At 34.6% G+C, this 22,409-nt stretch overlaps 2 pseudogenes; both read right to left on the bottom strand.

Annotated features, from left to right (window-relative positions):
• Positions 1-4,000: 4,000 nt before the first annotated feature.
• On the bottom strand, positions 4,001-13,277 carry LOC108463240 (brefeldin A-inhibited guanine nucleotide-exchange protein 1-like; annotated as a pseudogene).
• Positions 13,278-19,414: 6,137 nt separating this feature from the next.
• Positions 19,415-20,647, bottom strand: LOC108462632 (uncharacterized; annotated as a pseudogene).
• Between the last annotated feature and the right edge of the window lie 1,762 nt (positions 20,648-22,409).

Genomic DNA, 22,409 nt, shown 5'->3' with positions numbered 1-22,409 from the left:
TGGATTCTTTTTTGGTTTAGCTTTCAGCGAGGGTTGTAGTTGTTTTGGTTGTGGGTGTTGAAAGGATAACCCACCTTGATAGAACAAAGAATGTAGAGGTGTTTGCATCACCCACAATAGAGGTGTTTAAATCTAATAATATGATGGGGATTGGAAATGAGATGAGCTCCCCGATGGTGCCTCGTGGGATCCCTCCTATGATGATAGCCTATATATCATCGTTGAGTCGAAATCATCAGGAAAGGTGATGTATTAGGCCATGCATCCCAACCTGGCATAGGACTGAGAAAAGGAAACATATAAGGGTTAGGATACATATAAGGGCTAGGATACACAGATGACATAATCTGAAGGGGCTGTGGTGTGGGTGTCATTGCTTGAGACGTTGGGCCCGGTGATTGTATGGGCGCTGTTGATGGGCCCGCTCACCATCTCTTCTCCTCGGATTTAAAGGGCCTCGTCGTTTCCTTCCGACACAGATTTATCAATGGCTTTACTCTTCTGAGAGTAAATATGGCTTGCCATGGATCCTAAACAATGGCATATAATCCGGTACGTACACTAACTTTAGAATAATGATTGGTTCGCGAGTAGGTATATGATCATATCGATTTTTTCACATTTCGATAGATTCCAAGAAGAATAGCGGCCAATGCGTATTTAGTCACCGTAAGTCAAATTTGTGCTCTTTATCGAGCATCTCAGGTGTCACGAAAATCGGTTGTCAGAATCTAAATTGCCACAACACTCTATCCGTCTAACTCATCTCGATAGTAGCGTAATTGATCAATGGAGCCTTAACATGCCAGATGTTCTGATTTTGAAAGAATTCATTTGAAATTATTGCCTAAATGGCCAGATCCACGTATAGTGTCCATCAAACTATATGAACGCGATAAAAATATTAGTTATATACATAATACTAAATACTAAATATGAAACGACTATGTTGTATATATATTTCATTTAATATTTACATGTGCTTCTGACTGTTGGTCTAATAGAACCCGTATATCTTCAAGAACGGCAGGTATTCCAACATAACTTGCTGAATGGTTCCACCTAATTAAATAAATTTTCAGCATAAAATTATATTTTAAATCTATGTAATAATTGTAAAATTTAATATAAATTTTACCTCATTATGAGTGGGAATGTATATAGGTGGTTCACTCGATGACATAAAAATAGAAAGTAAAACCGAGCCCATAATTGTAGTAATGATAGGCAACCTTTGATTTTGGCTATATTTGGTTTCGTTGCCCCACACATTTCTCGATACAATGTTACCAACACGGCAGACCCCCAACTAAGTTCGCAGTTGTTCTAAAATCAACAAGTTTCAGTAACCACCTCAAATGTATGAGGTTTCGTGACAAGTCCGACATAAGATAACCTCTAATGATCTCAAAGATGTATGCCCGAGCATATCGTATTCTTTCTACTTCAGTCGAATCATCCCTCAGCTCCAGTAATGTGTCTTGTAACCAGTCCATCTCAATTCGACCTCCGTAAATATTATCCAGAATCGCACCTAAAAGATCATAACATATGGCTCCCCAATCAGTAAATTGAATGAACTAGATGAGTACGGGCCCATCCACCGGTAATCCTAATTATAATTGCACGTTCTCCAAAATGATAGTACACCCCCTTCATGGAAGATTGAATGTGTGCATCTTGGGTCTCCACTTCTCTATGAACGCGCTGATGAGTTTTGGGTCCAACTTGCACCTCTGGCCTATATTGGCCACATGCCAAGAACCCGCTTCCCTCAAGTAATTTTCTATCAACGGTGATGGAGGACTAGACATATTACGAATATAACATTGTAATAACTGATCTACCGACTGTTATAAAAAATTATAAAATAAAAATTAATTTAAATTACATAAATGAAAAAAATTAAATAAGATTCAAAAATTGAAATTAACTCTTACTATTTTCATTTGTTCGACGGAGATATGTTTATGATCGAGACGAATTAATTCCCTAGCCATTGCTAACACGATCAAATATCTTAGAAATTATAACAAGAAATAATACTAATTTAGAAAAAAAATTAAAAGAAATAGTTAATTAAAGAGTTTTGAGAATTTTGGAAGAAATATTTGTGTGAAAAAAATAGGGGGTTTTATATATATATATTGACTGTTGGATTCTCAAACACTGGCTAAAGCGTGTCCTTGGGGGAGCGCTTTTGTCATGTCAGCAAAGTGCATCCATGTCAGCGCGTTTTTTGCTGACATGGCAAAAGCACTCCTTCAAGGACGCGCTTTTCTGAAATTTCCCTTAAAACACTCCAACGTGGATGCGTTTTTGTATTTTTAGCCAATTCCTATAAATAATAAATAAATAGCCAATTTTCGTAAATAAAGTAAAAAATGCTCCTTTTTTTTTGTAAAATGGTCCTAAGTTAATGTTTCAAATAATAATATCAAAAATTAATTTAAATATAAATTATTATTTGGTATTGGTTACTTTAATTTGAAAAGGATTATTCTTTTATCTTTCACATGAAATAAAAATATATAAATGAATTCAAAATTTTAAAATAATGTCATGTGTGACTGATATATTAAAGTAAATTAGATTATGTCGATTGAGTCTTAATTTGATTGGGATAGATATTGTTGTCAATGTAGAATGACGTAGATCAAATGCGCTAAAGTATATTTTCTTTTTATTTATAAATTAGAGAGAAGACTATAAATAATTTTAGTGTTTTTTATAATATATGTCAATATTTATAGCACTAACTCAATTAAATATATATAATAACATACGTCAATATCTTAACACTAGCAGTAGAGTTTTCCTTATATAATTCTTTAAAAATTCTATAATAAAATCAATATTTATATAGAAAAGTCTAATTTTTCAAACCACAAAGATCGATATTTTATTTGGCAAGTGGCAACAAAGAGACAAAGAAAAGACGAAATAATAGAAAAGATGAGGAAAACAAAGGCAGTAGGGGCAAAGCCATCTGAGAAAGTCAACAAGTCCAAGGGCTAGTGATAGTGCTGGGCTGCCCCTATCAAAGATGTAAAAAGAAAATTAAACAACATTTAGTTCTTAAATTTGATAACTTTTTTATCTTAATCCCTGAATTTTTTTGACCACATAATTAGTTTAAGAATATGGCAATTGTTCCTGATTTATCCTTGAAAATGACAGAGACTATACCACATTAAAATTTTTGTTTTCTTTTAGATTTTATATAAAAAAATTTGAAGTAATGATTTGAAACAATCAGAATATCATATCGTCACATCTTAACAAAAGAAAAACTGTCGAATTCCAAATTTAATATGAACAAAAAAAAATCAAGGACCAAATTAAAAAAAATTCCAAATTTAAGGACTAAATGTAAAGAAAAAGGACAGTAATGATGGGGGCAGCAGCCAGCCATAAGCCAACCCAGTGTCTTCACTAGCTTGCTGATCATCCAGACAGGTTTCTTTAAAACAAATAAAAATGATTCAATTATGCATAAAAGATGACAACCAAAAAGATGCATTATCATGGTAGTGGATCATATGACTTCCAGATGCTTGTCGTGCTTCTAAAGAGAAATATCATGAATTTCATTTGATATTAGAATATTAAATTATATGAAAAATCCCAAAATTCAATAAACACAAATAAATAATACTTTGATGATTAACGTGGACTATGACCCACAAACTACAAACATTTGAAAGAAAAAGATACACCTTTATGAAGGGAGAGAAAAACAAAACAAAAGTGTAAAATATGTCGTAAATTTATGTATTGAAATGAATTTTGAGAATATCCTAACCTTAATTAAAATAAATTTAAAAATTCTATTCCTAATATTAAAATTTTCTATAGGATTGCTATCATTATACTCATGCAATCATGTCAATTTAGAAGCAAGCATATTTAATGATGAGTAAATTTTAATAGAATATATTAGCGATGTCAATAATTGAACTAAAAATTTTAAATTTTAAATTTAAAAATAAAAAATTAATTTTAACTTGTTAAACACACAAATTAAATCTCAAATTTTACAAAAATACTGAAACTGACAGCATGTTTAATCAAAATAAAAGTCAAAATTTGCTACAAGAAGAATATAATATTGATGACATTTTGGCTTTTCAATTCAAGCCAACTATAATGATCAAAACTGTGATATAATAATGGAATATATGAGTAAGTAATACTGTATAAGATGACAAATTATTGCATAATTATTGGACCTATACCTGATTGGAATTTGTTGGTTAGAACACGTTCGGCTTCGCTTGAGCCCAAGTTGTGCTCGGTCCGCACGAGACCTACCAACAGATGAAACAGATTTGCAATGTATTTTCTTAGGGAATCCTTTCCCAGATCACTCAATGCCTTCAATGCTAACACTAGTAAAGGCCTTCTAGCTGCCAATTCTTCCTTTTTGGCTAAAGGCAATGGAAGAACCCAACGCGTGGCTGGGTCTGATTTCTGCTGCTCGTAGTGGTGATCTGTACGGTTAAGGTATAACTCTAGTATATTTTCACATACTGCCACGAGTAGTGATTCTAGGTTCATCTCAGCCGAGACAGATGGGTTGTTTTGGACTAAATCTTGGAGGAAGTCGAGGTAATTTTGGTACGCCTCGTTCTCGAAGTGAACCATAGGAGGATCAGTGAGCTCCATGATCGAGCATGCTATCCGTATTTTCTTTTGAAGGGTAGTATCGGTGTTAAGTTGCTGAGCATGTGATGCGATGGAAGAAAATATCTCAACAATGATACTGATGTTGGAAGCTGACAAGAATTGTAGGTTTTTTTTGTTTGTATCTTTTATAACCTGCAATGGTGAAAGCCAAAAAACAAACGATCATGTCACGTGCTTCGATGGTATCGTAAAGAGTCAATTATTAGCATGCAAGAAAATAGTGTGTAATGGGAGAACCTGTGAAATTAGCAGCTGGACTGCTATATGACTCTTCATTCTCTAAACCACGTGAGCCACGGTTTGCAGATTATCATCCTCAAGATCATCATTTTTCGTTCCATCATCAGAGCTTGTTTCGATATTATCATGGGATTGAGAATTGTCAGGCAATCTGATGTCATCCATGGTTCTCAAAAGCTTCATAAACTCTGGCAATGTTGATGTGGCTGCTTCTTTTAAAGCTAGAAAAAATTTTCTCCATTCATCTTCTGAAAATCTACTTCCCAACTCTGCTGTCAAACAAAGTATCGCTGCAAATGAAGTGCTTGCAGAACCCTTTGTTGGACTTTCTAAGAGCCCTATCAGAATAGATACCACATTTGATATCTGAGGCCTAAGTAAATTGTAATAACAGATAAATAAATCTACTAAACAGCGTGCTGTTACTTCGAGAATTTGTGTCCCATGTACTTCCATCAGGATGCGGAGATTTTGAAGTTGGTGGATCTTGCTCGTCTTTTACTGCCATGTCCGTCCTTTTGCATGCATCATTAAATATGGGGAGAACAATAGAACTAAAAACACCAATCCAGAATGCTCGTGAGAAAAGATGACCATGATCCTTCAGGATGTTGAAAAGAACTTTCAATGAACTCTTTCGTATAGCTGGTCTTGAATCTGATGTTAGTTTTGACAAACCTGAAATAACATATCAAAATTCTACAAGTTCAAAACAGGAATGGCACTTCATCTTTGCAACATCGAAAACCAAAGCAGATAACAATCATGTTGCCATTCAGAAAGAAGCAGACAAGTGGAGATATTTTAGCATTCAACTTGGACAACAAGAGTCTAACCTAGACTGGGTGTAGTTTGATGAAATAATAAATATGATCCAACCAGGAGGAGTGGCATACAAGACCTCTGTACAGAAATATCCTATTATCCATCAGTCACACAGATAGCCTATTATCCATCCGTTTTGCATAACAGAGCCAGTGAGGTTTTAGGATTTCCAAGCAACTAAATTAGCAGTTTACCTGTTAGCAGAGGAACCCAACAGGATCCATGATCATCAATATTGCCTAAACTTCGTACATCTGAATCATCCTTATATATAATTGAAACAGATGAACCATCATCCCAGCTCTTGCCAGTGCAACCAAGTCCTCCCTCAGCAAGTTTGAGGGCACAAAACCGGAGAAATGCAATAGCATTGAGGCTAACATCACTGTTAATCCTGCTATTTGTGAACTTGATGAGACATTTTATACAATCCATAAAAGTGGTAGCCTCTGTCTCAGTAACATGAGGAAAGTGTTCTCGAACTATTTTTTCCATTGTCTCAAATGCCAGTAAAACAATATTCTTCTGCTCATCATCAGCCGCAGCTGTGAACACCTATGACAAAGGACAAAATTGAGACAAAAGAATGACTATCAGACCAGCACAATAATAGATCTCTTGTACAAGCACGGCTGAGGACCAGCACCATAAAAACACTTCTCCATCCAGATTTCACATTACTAGCACGGCTGAGGACCATATGAGAAATACATCGAACTGTTAATTCCCTTATTTCTGTAGAGTCGCTTTTCTGCATAATGATCACAAATGGTCTCAAGAATTCATGTTGGAAATTGTAGTTTGCAAGCTCCTCACGTTCTAAAAATTTCATAGCAAGATGCCACAATGAATCCATCACAGAACTTGCTACAGAAAAATTCTTGGACAATCCAACCGAAACAAAGAAATCAGAAAGAACATGCCACATGCGAGACCAAACTAATCTGATGCGGTTCATATTGTAATGCCTGCAATAGAAAATTGTAGAATAAGGATTCTCCATAGGCACACAAAGGAGGAGGGAGATAAAGAGAGAGAGAGAGAGAGAGAGAGAGAGAGAGAGAGAGAGATGCATCAGACAGAGACAGGGCGATTTTATCTGTGAGGCTAAAAATTTAAGATCTGTTGGAGATAGCATTATAGGAAATTTACTTAAAGAAAAAGATAAGACTCATACGCAATTTCAATTAGTTTTGTTAGGCTAAAAACTCGAGGATCTGTTGGAGACTGCAACTCTGACATAGAAACTTTGCAAAGGGCTTTCACAAATGCCACTATTGCTTCACTATTTAAACTTTGGCTATGTGCAAAAACATGGCTCAACTCGGCATTTCCTATCTGGTCCAACAAGTTCAAGTTTGCAATGAATTGATTAATCTGCTCTGGAGGTACAAGTCCAGAACTATTGATTCTAACAGTGGTGCTATCATATGAACCCCCTCGGACAACTGCCATTACAGCTGGATTTTGGATGGCTCCTTTTTTCTTCAGAGATTGAAGACCAACAGGTTTCGATGTCTTTTCATCTGTTTCACTGTTAGATACAGATAAAACGCCTGCATCAACTGGTGCACCTTCTCCCAACAATTGCAAATGCTCAATTCTGGACAGGCATGTCAATATATGCTCCCATGCTTCCTGAAGATGGTTACCATCTTTAATGGCGATGGATATTATTGCCTGAATGAAGTGTTTCAGCAGGTGAGATATTAACATTTCACAGAAAGAAACTTACACTATCTGCATGCAACATGCTTTACTAACTAAATTTTATGCATTAAATTTTCATTTATGCATTAAATTTTCAAGCCTACTTCACTAACAAACAACTGGACAACTTTTACTATTCAACCATCACAGTTTAGGCTACTTGGTTCTACTTCAACCTACTAGACTATCAATGTTGCACAACCAAGCAACATCAGGAAAAGGAACTAAAAAGCATAAAACTATAATGTACATAACAAATGAATTTTATGGTTTCTATGGTGCGAGGCTGTATGAGCAAACATTCGGATGCAGCAATTTTAATGCTTCCTCTGACGTTGAAAAGGAGAAAACCAGGAGGAGATTCCATTCTTTATTATCATGTGCAAAGAAATTACTTACCTTTACAGCATCAACATTCTTTTGTTTCATATCTGCAGCACAATGGAGAAGGGTGAACTTTGCTGCAGATGTGACAAAAGCATCTCTCTGTGTCTGCATGCCCATTACTGCAGTCACATGCACAGCATATCGAAAGCCCTGTAAGCATTGAGTGGTAGCAAGTCTATCATCACTCTGGTCAAGAGTGACACTGAATGCAGCCAGCATAGGTCCCCAGCAGACCTCCACCATAAACCTCAAGATTGCTACATCTGAAATGTGATGATAGCCAGACCTGCAAAAGCAAAGAAAAGAAAAGCTACTGTTAATAAATATTATGTAATATGTATGTCTTCTAGGATATTTTGGATGATAAAAGAACAAAAGTCAATTTAAAACAGAAGATGGAGAGAATCTATAGAGGACGGTACAAGAACTAAATCCTTTTTGTTTAATGATGCATCTTGTTTATTTATCAAACGTTTAGGCCTAGGGTCAATTAAAATGAAATGATGTCCCGACCAACACATCACAACCTATGGCATGCAAAAGAATGTACAATAACTAGCAGCTCTAAGGCAACAGTACAGCTGTTATTTTTACTGCTTTAGCTCCCTCCACCACTAATATTCCCCATGATTTGGGTGTGACTGATTAGCAATCCACAGCAACTAATCTCAAGAGAGTGAATTATATTTATCTAGATTCAATTTACAGCTGTGAACAATTTTTTTCTTTCATAAGTATATGCTTATAGAGTGTCATAAACCATTAGTAAAAAAGAATTTTATCATTACTATGTTTTATAATAAGTCGAACAAAATGACAAAAGTATATATATATATCATGACTGCCATAGCTTCAGTTACATAGCAACTATGAAAGACGCAAAGTGGTTGAGAACACGTTTGCGATCACAGTTTAAATCCATTGCTATAACATCTCTCTCTAATCATAATGTGAAAATTCATCTGAAGTGTACAGATAAATGTTACCAAGGAAGAATACACAGTCAAAACTCAAAACTAACAAATTGAAACCATGAGCCGAGATGAAACCGATATATGACCCATACAAGTGAGAAACCTTCAAAATTAGATTAAAAACTTACTCTGATTTTCCTTTCTTTGCCTTAAACTGCTCTTGAATATGTCTTATAAGAAGCCCATTTGCACCCAAAGGCTTTTCTTCTGTTTGCTTATTGACCAGATTGAGTAAACCATTCATACCCAATAACTTTCTTAAGCTGTTTGCCTGCTTGTTTTGAGGAAGAGAAGAATCAGCATTCATCTTAATTTCATTTTTTACAATCTGATCATAAAGAGCACCAAGATATTCCTCAGGTAAATCCTTGCCATCATCTATTCCTCGGTTGTTTCGGATGAAATCAGACTTGGTCATCTGAATACAGAAGCAACATATGATACAATGAGAACATAATCAGATCTATTATAATTTTATCCATGTAAAATTAAAAGCATAATTTGCAAGAGTACAAGGAAAGATCAATATTATTGACAACAATATTATTATTTATGAAAGCCCAGAATGGCATACAAGCAGAAGAATAGATCAGAAAGATTCTTCATAAGACACATAATTAAGGAAGCAAGCATGTGAAGCAAAAGCCCAAAGTTCAGTAATAAACTGAAGAAACAAAAACAGCTTTGACAAACAAACCTTTTCTTTGACCATGTTATTACGGGCATCAGTGTTGAGCATTATGACAGAGTATGCCAGTACATAGGCAGTATCTGCACTCGTAAATGAGTTTGGATTGCATTTACAATATCGCTCAGCAAACTTCTCCATGATGCGGTCTATTTTCTGTGCCTCTCCTGGTAACCTGAAGCCGCATAGGAAGAATCTTATTGCTTCACCAAAATCCATAGATTTGAAATTAAATGAATCTACATAAGCATGCATGACTCTCAAAGCAAATTCCTCCCTTTCACCCAAATAATCACCAATCACGGTTTCACTAAGCCCAGCAGTGTTATTCTTCAGAAAACCAGCCACTTCCTCCGGAGAGTTGCCAACTTTTTTGGTATTTATAAGAAACTCGATGCCTTTGAAAGGCTTCCTGTTAAATAATGAGACACCTTTCTGCATGTAACCCAGTAAAGTTGGTCAGTAAAACTAAGCTTGTAAACAAAAGGAGAGCTACACAAAATTAAGCTATATAAAAATACATGACTGAAGAGAAGTCAATTGTAATATGGCAAATTATCATGATATATTTAGGCAGCCCTCTGTGACAGTTTCAGTACTAGATAAGTAACTGCTACTTGAAGAACCACTCATACTTATCCCAACATAAAGAAATTACTGACTTGGAGCTCAATCTTGTAAGCCCAGCGTTGCTCAAGCGTAGCAGTATCTGACAATTCAAAATGCATTTCCGGATGCAACTCACAATCAGGGACAACTCCATCTTCTACAATCGAGGTTGAAGGTCTCTCTGATGAAGTGTCACTCCCGAAGCTCCTAGGCAAGTCAGAATCACCTATATTCAGCTGTTAATCCATCCAAGCTCCCATTGACTTAATGATGCTAACCAAGCACTGCACTGATTCATGCCGGAGAAAAATATCCTGGACTGCAGACAAAGTTGTGGTTGAACCAGATGGTGGCCCTAGAGAAGTTTTCAGGAGGCCATTGACAACCCTGCAAATATCTGATGGAATTATAAGAGTTTTAATACATTGTATAAAGTACGAAACATTAAGAAATAAAACAAAATGAGAAATTAAAATATCTGTTTACATTAGAAAGAAGCTAAAGCAAGCTCTAGTAAAATCTCCAAAGACAGATTTTCGGTTTAATTTTTATATTGACCTTCATGATTTTTACAAAATTTGGGAGAAAGGTTCCAGTTTCATATGAGATTTCACATACGGTTTAATTATATGATTTCTAATTCATTTTACTATAGTGCAACAACTAGAAATAAATTAATTATTGTTTTTAAACAGGTATGATCACACGCACAAATTAGAAAAGAAGCTAAAGCATGCTCTGATAGCTCAATTGATAACTGGTACTTGAGTTAATTCCTATATTGACCAACATTCCTTTTTCAAATTTTGAATCAAACTCATAGAGGATTTTCCATCTAATTCAGGATACTTCTATGGGAAATTTAACATGATAAACACACTAGATGACACAGAAGTAGCACTCATGTCAAACACTTGTATTAACAATTATTAGGAAAAAGGAATACCTTTCAAATATGTTTGGTGAATCCACGTCACAATCATAGTTCACAAATATATCGATGATTATCTGTGAATCCCCACCAATCTTGTCCAACAAATTAAGGACAGTCATTTTCTGTAGAAAACTTGGCTGGAGAACATTCTCTAGAACTCGAAGGATAAGCATAGGAAAGAGTATTCCAGTTTCAGCTTTCAACCCTGACCTAAATTTTGTTAACAGGCTCATAAAAATAGAACACTGAAGCTGGAAAACTGACATTACTGACAATGCACTGTTTTTTAACAATGATAAGTAGAGATACTGCTTAAATACATTAAGAAACCTGCATGATGTAACACGGAATATATGAACACCAAAATAAATTTAACTGAAGACTGCAGAATAACAAGTGAGCTATTTATCACAAATACTACAAGACATACAAAACCTTCAAGAAAAATAATAAATTGTTCAAAAGAAAATAATCAACGATGTTTTTGGAGCATTTACCTTATTATTTTGTAAAATTAGCTAACCAAAGATTCTTTAGATAGTTCCTCCAACTACCCAGTGTATATAAGCACACGAAAAGAAAGGGTTATTTGGGTGTATTATAATCTTCAATTATGTCTAACACAGATTCATTCAGGATTTCTTATGTTGCCTCTAAGTTGGAGGATCAAGACCCCATAGCAATATCCAATTTGAGGTGTCGGATATGTATCCTCCGTATCTAGGACTTTGAAACCTAAATACCTTTGCCCTTAATCAATTATGTAACACCCACATCTTGATAACATTGAAAACATCCAAAGTCTAAATGTTGAATACCATTTTAAGGCTCCTAACTCAATAATCATAGTAATAGTATACCAATAACTATATGAATAATAATAATAACATTTCTATCAAAGGTAAGACCCGAAGTAATATGGCACCATGCAAAAAACCATGATAGCTAATAGTATCGTATTACAAGTCCATATTTCAAAGGAAATAAAATATCAGAATCCTACTTGAACTTAGTATAGAATGACTTGCCTCTCATTTGTGCCCCAAATTGGACCCCCTTTGTCCATAATAACCTTGAGGAGTTCCAAAGACAATGTCTTGCCTCTCAAAAGGATCTGATCATCCGGATTCTCCTGCGATGAAAACTTCATAGACAACTTACACAAATTCTTAAAAACATGAAACCCATCCTCCCTAATTTCACTACTAACCACAGCGGAACCTGATTCCGCCCCTTCCTTCATCTCTTCCTCCTCAACTTCCTCATTCTGCTCCCCTTTCGACAACTTAGACTCACCATTTCGCAAGTCGTGAACCGTAATCGGCTGAGAAAGCTTCAAATCGGGAACCCCTTCACTAGCATTCATAACCTCGCTAACAAAATTCTGACAATTATAAAGTGAACTTCCTTCATTTAAATTCTTATCAGTAAACTCTAAAAGCTCATTAACCGACACTGCTTTGATAGAAACGTCCATAGAATCTTCTTCCGCCCGGGTGAATACAATAAGCATAATCTGAGCTAAAACGGACTTAGCACATGCCTGAATGGTTCCGCTTAAACTACCTAAATATACGTTATAACAAGTTTTAACGACAAGAAGCAAGCAATCGCCACGGATCAAAACGCAAGGACATCGTACGGCGGTGAGTAAAACACGTAGCACAGCAAGCTCGACCGGTTCCTCGCCTATGCCACCGACTTTGCAAACACTTTCGACAATTTTGTAAAGAATCGGATTTGACTTATTGCTATCTATCTCGCCCCGAACGATGCCGAGGGAGAACAATTTGAACGTACACTCAAGTGCCGGCTCGGCTACTTTGGCGTACTTGGAGTCGAGGGCGAGAAGGATAGGTTTGAGGACAAAATCGGCGTCGGACGAGGAAATGCCGAGCAGAGTAGACTTCGGATCGGACAATCCGGTGTCGGAGAGAGTGTCAAGCTTTTCGAGAGTGGATTTGCATGAGGAAACGACGTGAGAGTGTTTCCGCCAAGCGGCGTTTTTGATGATCTTATCGAGAGATGGTCCCAAAACGCGGCCGCACCTCGACGGACCGCCGAGCGTTTGGGAGGCTGACATCACGGCCTCAATCGGCGGTTCAGATAGGCGAAATCTGGTATCGGCGTTGGTTAAAATTCAAATTCATTGGAAAACAAAATGCCAGAGAATGAAATCAATACAATAATAAATAATAATAAAAAAGAGAGAAAGCAGCACCGGGCTAACCTTCGATTTTCTTTCTTTTCGAAATAACTAAATCTTCGCGCCACCGTACACGCAATTTATAGTGGTCTAACTTTGTTTCCAGTCCCTGTAACTTTTACAAATTTAAAATTTGATCCTTTTTTTCAATTCCAAAAATTTACTCCTTACTCTTTTGATTTAATAATTTAAATTCAATTAATGACTTTCATTAAATTGGATTATTTAAAATTTTTAAAACAAAATTTTTTCTGAATCCAAATTGTAACATTTTCAATTCTAAATCTAAGGTTATAAAATTCTTGAGCAGTAATTCAAAATAGAAAAATGAAAGCTATTCCAACCTCAAGTGCACACACGACAATGACAATCGCAATATAACTATAAAAAGTGATTATGCTAGAATCATCACAAAACTTCAAAGTAGTACTTTATATGAATGATGGACGCAATTCAGCGCATTGTTTCAAGTTTGTCTCATTCCTTTCTGTATGTCAAATTGATAATAGAGTTGCCAATTGTTTCATTAATATAGGTCTCAGGATGGATAATTGCCTTATTTTTGGGTTGATTATCGAGTAATATTCATGATTTTGTAATGTATAATGTAACTGTTGATGTCTAATAAAATGTTTACAAATGAAAGTCTATACTAAATGTTAAGTTAGGAGTTTTATTTAAGAGAATTGAGATGAAATTATAAAATTTTAAAGGAATTAAAATTTAAAATTTTTATGTTAAAAGGACTTAATTTGTATTATAAAATTTTTGTAAGAGTTAAAAATATAATTTTATTTATTTATTCAAAAGCTACAACATTTAATTTGAATGATTTATATTTTTATTAGTTAAGGAGAGGGTAATCTAATTTTTTGTTTTTACTCAAGGCTTTAAATTAGGCATGCAAGCAAGTTTTTATTTATTTCAAATATATATTATAATCAAATTTAATAAAAGCACTTTACTAATATAATTAAATTAAATTTTAATTATAAAATAAAAATAACGATTGCATTAAGCAAAATTAGGCTTAAATGTCGTTTTTATTATTTATTAGGTTTTTGAGATTTTTTTAATCAGGGAGATAAATTGATTTTAGGAGAGGGAAAGGGAAACCACGGCTTTTTGAACGTTGCCGCAACAGTAAAAAAAAATTGAATGGAGCACAGTAAACTTTTTTTACCCTATAAATACTCTCAAATTTCATTTTTTTCATTCACATCCTTCTTTCAACTCAAACTCTCTCAATCTTTTTATTCTAAATTTATCGATATTCTCATTTAAAAATATATATTTTTAATTATCTTGCATTTTATTCGTTCAAATTAATTTCTCACGATGGCCACCTCTCTAATTCGTTTTGACGACAAGCATATCTCCACCGCCCAAGCAACAATGTTAAGACAAAATTTTAAATTTTGTTATTTTTAATTATGCTAAATTTAATTAATTATTTTTTGATAATTTGAAATACAATTTTTTTATGTTATAAATAGGCAGATGATTGTGTTTTGGAGGGTTTCATACATAATATGAGAAAGCTTCCGATCCATCAAATTTGTGGCTACTTGCAAGAGGAAGGATTCTTGCATACATCTCGCATGTTCGGGTGCTGCAAACTCAATCCTACACTAATCAACATGTTGGTGGAAAGAAGGAGGCCTGAAGCACATACTTTCCACCTTCCATGCAGTAAGTGTACAATCACACTCGAGGACGTAGTGTTACAACTTGATATGCCGATGGATGAGCCAGTCGTCACGCTATCAACAGTCGTTCCTGATAAAGTGGACCTCTGTAGAGCAATGTTGGGAAAAGTCTCGAACAGGTTTAGTGGCCGGATATCGATCAACTGATTGGAGGATAATTTCAAAGAGTTTTCTAAAGACCCAACGGAGGAGGTTATAGAATAATGAGCTCAAGCATTCATCATGAGGCTAATTGGGGGAATTTTAATGCTCGATAAATCTCAAAATTTAGTACACGTAAGGTGACTACTACATCTAGTGGACTTCATTGAATGAGGAAAACTAAGTTGGGGGTCTGCCGTCTTGTCCACGTTATACTAGGAGCTGTGTTGGGCCACGGTACCGAATGCGATGTCAATCGGTGGTTGCCTGCTCCTATTAAAGTCGTGGGCTTGGTGGTGACTACCGTTTCTACATCCCAAAATGACCGACCCATACGTGTTCCTATTGGTGACGAGGTAAAAAATCTAAATTTATTAATAAATATGTAGTTTGTACAATAAATATTTTTATTTATTATATGTTTCGACTAACATATCGCTTGTACAGGTGGAGCCATAGGCGGAGTTACGTGGGATTACCGGAAGAGCTTGAAGATTTTAGGCTGCTGTTAGATCAAAGCTTCGAAGCCAAGGTTTGTTACTTATTCTTTCGAACCTATATTAATTACGCAATGATTAGTAAAAAAATAAAATTGTACGTAACTATATTTTTAATTTTGCTTTTCAGTTTGAATAGATATCATTCGCCGGTGCTAATATCATATCTTGCATCCCGTCGAAAGTGTTTCCAAACTGGGATATGTGGGACGTGAAGGTATCGTTGTTAGTGTACGTGGTGGTGGAAATGCACAAATCGGACCAGGTATTGCGGTAGTTCAGGTAAATGTAACAAATTTTGCTGCCACTGCGAGTCATAAAAAAGCTACACAATGTGGACATGCGAGGGAAGAACGACAAGGATTGGACAGGGAAGCACAATGAGCACATCCAGGCTTGGGATTGTAGGATGGAATCCTTACCCGTCTATGAACAACTTTCTTCAGTGGACAGGGCGGTAGAAACCGATTACATGATGTAGTTCAAAGTTATTGAGAAGCTACATCTACTTTCGTAGAAGGCGAGTAGACAAATTCGACCGAAGAGACAATGACAACCGTCACAACAACAGCGTAGGAGGGGACGCGGTCGCACAACAGGTTTATCATTGGCTCTAACAAAAGAAACAACGCCTATGTTTACGTAATATTCAAGTCAGTTTACATCACTTGTTCCTCTTCATTTCGCTAACCTCAATGTTTTTTTATAAACACCGCACTACGCATAGTCGCCGTAGTGGGCAGTTCTTCTGTTCCCGTATGTACATATTTCAGAGTACCGACGTCCTCCACATTCTTCACCCTCATGCCAACGTCGATACCGACCTAGATGTCTGACCAGATGCTGGCGCATGCATTGCCACTAATGACGACATTGACATAGACACCCATGCATCAATCGATGCTGGGGACAATGCTGATGTATCCGAGATTTGGACCACCTTATTGTTACATGTCAATACTGACACAAACACCACAAACATCATTGTTTTTTTGTGACCTAAGATGACACAGCAGTCAACCACGGAGGACTATGATGGCATTAGCGTAGCCGGAGATAAGGCCCAATGGCCATTGCTAGGTGCGGGTAGAGGTGATAATAGCAGCGAGGAGGAAGTCTATAGGCCTGCACCTTCAGAGCCCCACAAAAATCCTCCACACAACCGTTGTCCACTGCTTTGTGGCACACATTCTCCCCGACGAGACGATTGATGTATTTTTTTATGATTGATATATTTTTTCTAAATAGTGCGATGTAAATATATATTTTTGAATAAATAAATAAATCAAGGTTTTTCATTCGAACATCACATTTGTCTTCATTACTATCTAACGTGAGATATGCGTAAGTTACTTCAATGTACAAAAAATTTGGAACATTTGAATAATGAAAGCATTGGAATAAATACTATTTGGAAGAAAATAATGCTATTATCGTTGAGGCCCTAATGTAACCTTGTACAGAGAACATGTTACCTTCGTATGCCCTAGGTTTCTACAATACTCGCATAATCTTTCTTGATTGTCCATCTCCCAAACATCCATATTGTTCCTTATCCAGGTGGAATTCAGGTGACCTTGGGGGATGCGACGCAGGTATTTGTTCAGAGCTAACTCGTATGGTGCACTAGACACTGACAGTCACATGCTATTATCTGGGACAATTGGGAGTTCAAGACTTCACACACTGCAAATGTGTTCTAGTCGGTAGACATTGTAGATGTAAGACACGTAATCAATTCGTACTTTCCCACATACAGCAATTGCATGTGTGCATTGGAACTGAAGTGCTTAGGATTTCTAACAATTGCAAGTCCTTGCTGTTAGGTTCACACGATAAGATGCCATTGACATGTCGTGGTTGGGCCTATCGTGCTCCTTGACTTTAAAATAGAGGCTCCGACACAATTGGCACACTACGTATATAGTGTTCATCCTCACTGTATTTCATAGAATCTCTTTTATGACATCATCGTATCAAGTACCGCCGCCTATTATCTGTCCAGCATACGCTGTCACGCTCTTTAAAAACAAGGCGATCGGACAAAAGTATGTTTCTTTGACAACCGAGATTACCAATAAATGATGCATCCCCTTTAGTACAGAATTGATGCACTCAGCTAAGTTTAACGTCATGTGCCCGCATCATAGACCCTCGTCATATGATTGCGTCACTGTTTAAAAGATATATTCACTAGGTACGTCGCACTGTAAACATTGATGGTGCACAGGTTGTTCAACATTTTATGGAATCAATGTTGGACGAGCTTGTAAGCTATTGAGAAACGCCTAGTTGTTAGTTCAACGAACAAACCCAGTATGATTATTTGATGTACAATGATTAAATAGTTGTGACTACAAACCTATGTCAATGACTAGATCTCGCTTAGTTTTCGAAGGATATTTTTTGTGGTAATTGGATCCCACATGTCGTATGTAGCACCAATGATGAGTGCAATCCCATAGGCAACCATGACGCTTAATCTCAGACAATATATTGATTTCACTGTTTGATATGACATATGTCCAGTTACCAGTAAACGTGGCAACGTAATCGACTCATGAAGAAATTTGATTCATCTGCCATTTCTCCAGTTATAGAAAAAATCCTCAGATTACTGTCCTGAGCAACAACAATCAACAAGCGATACTAATACCTTTAACCTTTAACCTTCCTTCTTATTCAAAGGCTGGCATTATCGTGTACACAAGAGGACTCTAAAGCTGGGAGCGACTATTGAAGTGCAATAAAGGTGATGCTCCTTTCTAGGCGACGATAATTTTCGTTATTAAACAAGTCATTAATAACTACAACCATTGTCACACTGACTTGAGTTGAACCTCTACTGTGCCGGAACATTTGTTCTTCACCTGAGAGTCCTCTTGTGTCCATTTCGATGTCAGCCTTCAGATAAGAATGAAATATCAAAGATACCAACTGCTTAGAAATAGAGAAAAAAATTATATTAATTACACCAAAAGTCCCTAAAGTTTTTCCGTATAATTATGACATCAATATTATATATGATATATATAAGGCACTGTTTAAAGGTATCCAAAAAGTTTGAACTCCTAACCGCATAATGATCGTCACTTGGCCACCCGATTATTACTCGAACCTGTGACTGCATCATAGCCATCAACTAAGATCTCCATCTAGACTTCGACTTCTAATCGTATTAAGCATTATTATCCCGAAACTTGATTTCCTCACAATGGGTTTCGAGGTGATGGTTCTATCCCGCCATAATATATAAAATGTACATGTTTTGAGGCGCGTTATCACATCCCTGACCCCTCAAATCAACCTATGAACTTTTACAATTTCAATTAAAAACCCTAAACTTCAATCCCAAAATCCAAAAACCCCAACCCTAAAAAAATTATAAACTCTAACATTACGCACGCTTTCCTAAAGAAAAAAACAACCTAAATGTCTAATTAAAAAAAATACCTTTTTTATTAATTTAGCCATTAAATTCCTAAAAGTGAAGAGATCGAACTTTAAATGTGTAAAAACCATAGAGATTAAAAGCATAATTAGACCAATGTGTTGTTGTTTGTTCCTCAACCATCTAAACGTTATGGTAGCTTTTCGAACGTCCAAGGATCATTTAGGGAATAAATTATCTGTATATAATTGTAGGTCAATATAAATAAAAGACTGGTCATCCCTTAACACAGCAAAACGAGTTAACAAATAAGTGAATTCATTGCGTGTGTCAATTTCTAATTTCTAGGTTTATTTATTTATTTATTAATTTTGGATTCTTTAACTATTATTTTTGTTTGATTTTTAAACTCTTTTAATTATCCATAAAAGCATCTCTGTGTTCATAGAATAGATACTATGATATCCTTCAATGGGACAACGCAGTTAACACGGTCACTGTTCCCTTTGTCACGAATGACAACGGAACCATAATCGTTACCGTCACTGTCATCGTTGCAACTGCTATTGCTGTCTTTTCCGACGGAGTTCGGCACGATCAAGTGATTTCTTCCTCCTAGTGTCCCCTCCCTGTACACAAATATACTTTCATCTTCCATACACCGCCACTTTCGGTATCGATCGTAATTACGTTGAAGAGGTAGTCCCCTACAAAAGAAATTAATCGTTAAGAAATTTAAATCTGAATGATTTTTGATCTAATAAGTTGGATACAAATAAAAATTATATAGAAATTGACATAGTATCAGAAAAATCGATTTTACATATTTTTTATTTTTAAACATACCATTTTTTAATTTTTTAACAAAATTTTTTTCTTAACAAGCTAAAATAGCAATTTTAATATTTGACAGGGCCCAGAAAAATCAGAAAATCATAATTTTTTTCTCAACAAGTTAAAAATTAGATTTAATTTGGGTTTTATTAAATTCAGTTTATTATTAGTTGGATTATCACTTATATATATTCTATTTCGTTCAATTGTTTTCACAAGTTAAAAATCATAATTTTTATTTAATTTATAATTAGTTCTATTTTTATAATATAAAAAGTAATTTTATGTTTAAATACTATTAATTGGACAATTAGACAGTAGAGAAACTAATAAAATTTTGAAATTTAAAATAAAGGGATTAAATTTCAAAAGACCAAAGAATACAGAGACTTAAGGCAAAATTTGACCAAAAATCCATTAAAAAAAATTAAGTGATTCGTACCTGATATGGAAGATATCGGAAATATTCCACATCTGAATATAAAAGTTAACGGCGTCGAGGAAGGCACGGTAAGTGTCAATGTGGAGCCCGTCGATCCTGGGGTACGGCAACTTCGGTCAAGGGCGGGGATCCTTCGGAGACGGCGGCTCAGCAGCCGTGGAACTTAAGGAAGAGAAAGGTTTAGGCTGCCACCACGCGGTGTAAACGTACTCCTTCCAGCCGAGCCCCGGAGTTTCCTGGAACGGCGGGAGGCTGACGAAGCCCATGGTGACCATTATCGGCTCCAGCTCAGCGTGCGTCATCAAGGGTTTAAACGTCGTCGTCCGCCATAGCGCAAGCTTCCTCATGCACAGTCTCATGCAATCCTCCATTGTTACGAAGTCCTTTTGAAGAAAAAAATTGAAAAGTTCTTTAATATAAAGGGAGAGTTTTGATTTGTAGTTGAAACTTTTTTGGGAGGTAGAGTTTGGAATGGTATCTATTTACTCTTAAATCAAATTAAATTTAATCCAGTATATATCTTCTATATCAAATAAATAATTTATTATTTTCATATGGATTAAAAATTTAGAAAATTGAAAAGCAATCACTTTAATTTATTAAATTTTAGTCCTGTACTTTACAACAATTAAAAAGTTAATCTAATTTGTTAATAAACACACAAACTCGAACTATTATTTTACTAATTTCTTGAACATAGATTGTTGAACCGATAACTTTTTTAATTTTTACATAGAAATTGTGGTTTAATAGTGTTACTCAATTAGACATTTTAGTAAAATTAAAAAAATTGTAAAATAGAGGAGAAGAATCAAAATTAAACTCAAATTTTACAAGTTTAAAAGAGGCAAATTATGTCTGTGATTAAATTTCGCCATCATGCAATCAATCAATTTCAAAAGTGAATTATTATGAACTCAGTGATAAAAATTGTAAAAGAGCTTTTAAATCGAAAAATTAAGAGAATTTAATTTTGACTAAATTTCAGTCAAAGTTACAATACAAAATATGCTGATGGTATTTTCTAGATTATATTTTAAAAAAATATAAATTAAATTTAATCAGATGGTTTTCAAGGTAAAATGATATTCACAATTTTTTTAAGGAATAAATATAATTTTTAAATTAATAAGCTGAATTGAAATATTTATGCATTAATTGTTTTTTATGTTTTTAAAGTATGAATGTTGAATTATTCCTCAAATATGTAAAGGAATACTTTAATATATTTCTTTTAAATAAAAATTAATATATCTTAAATAAATATCAAAGAATAAAGTGAATATTATAAGGAAATACAATAACAAAATAAAAACAAAATTAAACTTTCAAAATATTAAATTTGTTTAGAAAATATTTACTTTTTCTAAATCTATTAACCAAAAAAGTTTAACATATTGCTCGAAAAAAATATAAAATAATTTTTAAAAAAGTAAATTTTATTAATTTGTGGGTATGCTATCGTGATAGAAGTTTTTCCTTTACATATATAAATCTTTTAATTATATTTTACATTTAAAAACCACAGGTTAAAAATAACGATTATTTTGATTCCATCATTAGTAACCAAATTAACGCGATTTAAACTGTAAAATATAAATTTTATTATATTTAAAAATATAAACAATCTGCTTGGATAACATAGAATAATTGAATGAAATTGTAATTATTAAGATAGTAATTGTTGGAAAATATTAATGTCATACATGCTATTATTTACTGTCATAAAATGTTAGTCTAAATTAAAAGTGATCTAATTTAGTTGATGTTTATTGGACCTTAGTTATTAAATAAAATATAGGTTAAATATGTGTAGATACTTTAGTAATTAATTTCTAATTGATGATGGATTTATTAGAAATTAGGGTTAATGTGCAAATGTTATATATATTAAGGTTATGGTTTTCAAATTACGCATAAAATAACTTTTCTAATATCTCATCGTTAGAAAAGAGAGAGTCACCTTTTCTGAATTTCTTGTATCTTAATTTGGAATATCAAAACCATAAAATCCATAGCTTTCAAAAAATCAATAAATTCATATATGTTTCCACGCCTAGTTTTGTTCTTGACTTGTTATTAATGATTTGACATGATAGATTATAATTTACAATTTTAAGTTCATATTAGATC

The sequence above is a fragment of the Gossypium arboreum genome, chromosome 13 (genome assembly GCF_025698485.1).
Source record: "Gossypium arboreum isolate Shixiya-1 chromosome 13, ASM2569848v2, whole genome shotgun sequence".
NCBI classification, from domain to species: domain Eukaryota; kingdom Viridiplantae; phylum Streptophyta; class Magnoliopsida; order Malvales; family Malvaceae; genus Gossypium; species Gossypium arboreum.
Note: the sequence above shows the minus strand (reverse complement) of the source record. Positions and strands in the feature narration are given on the sequence as shown.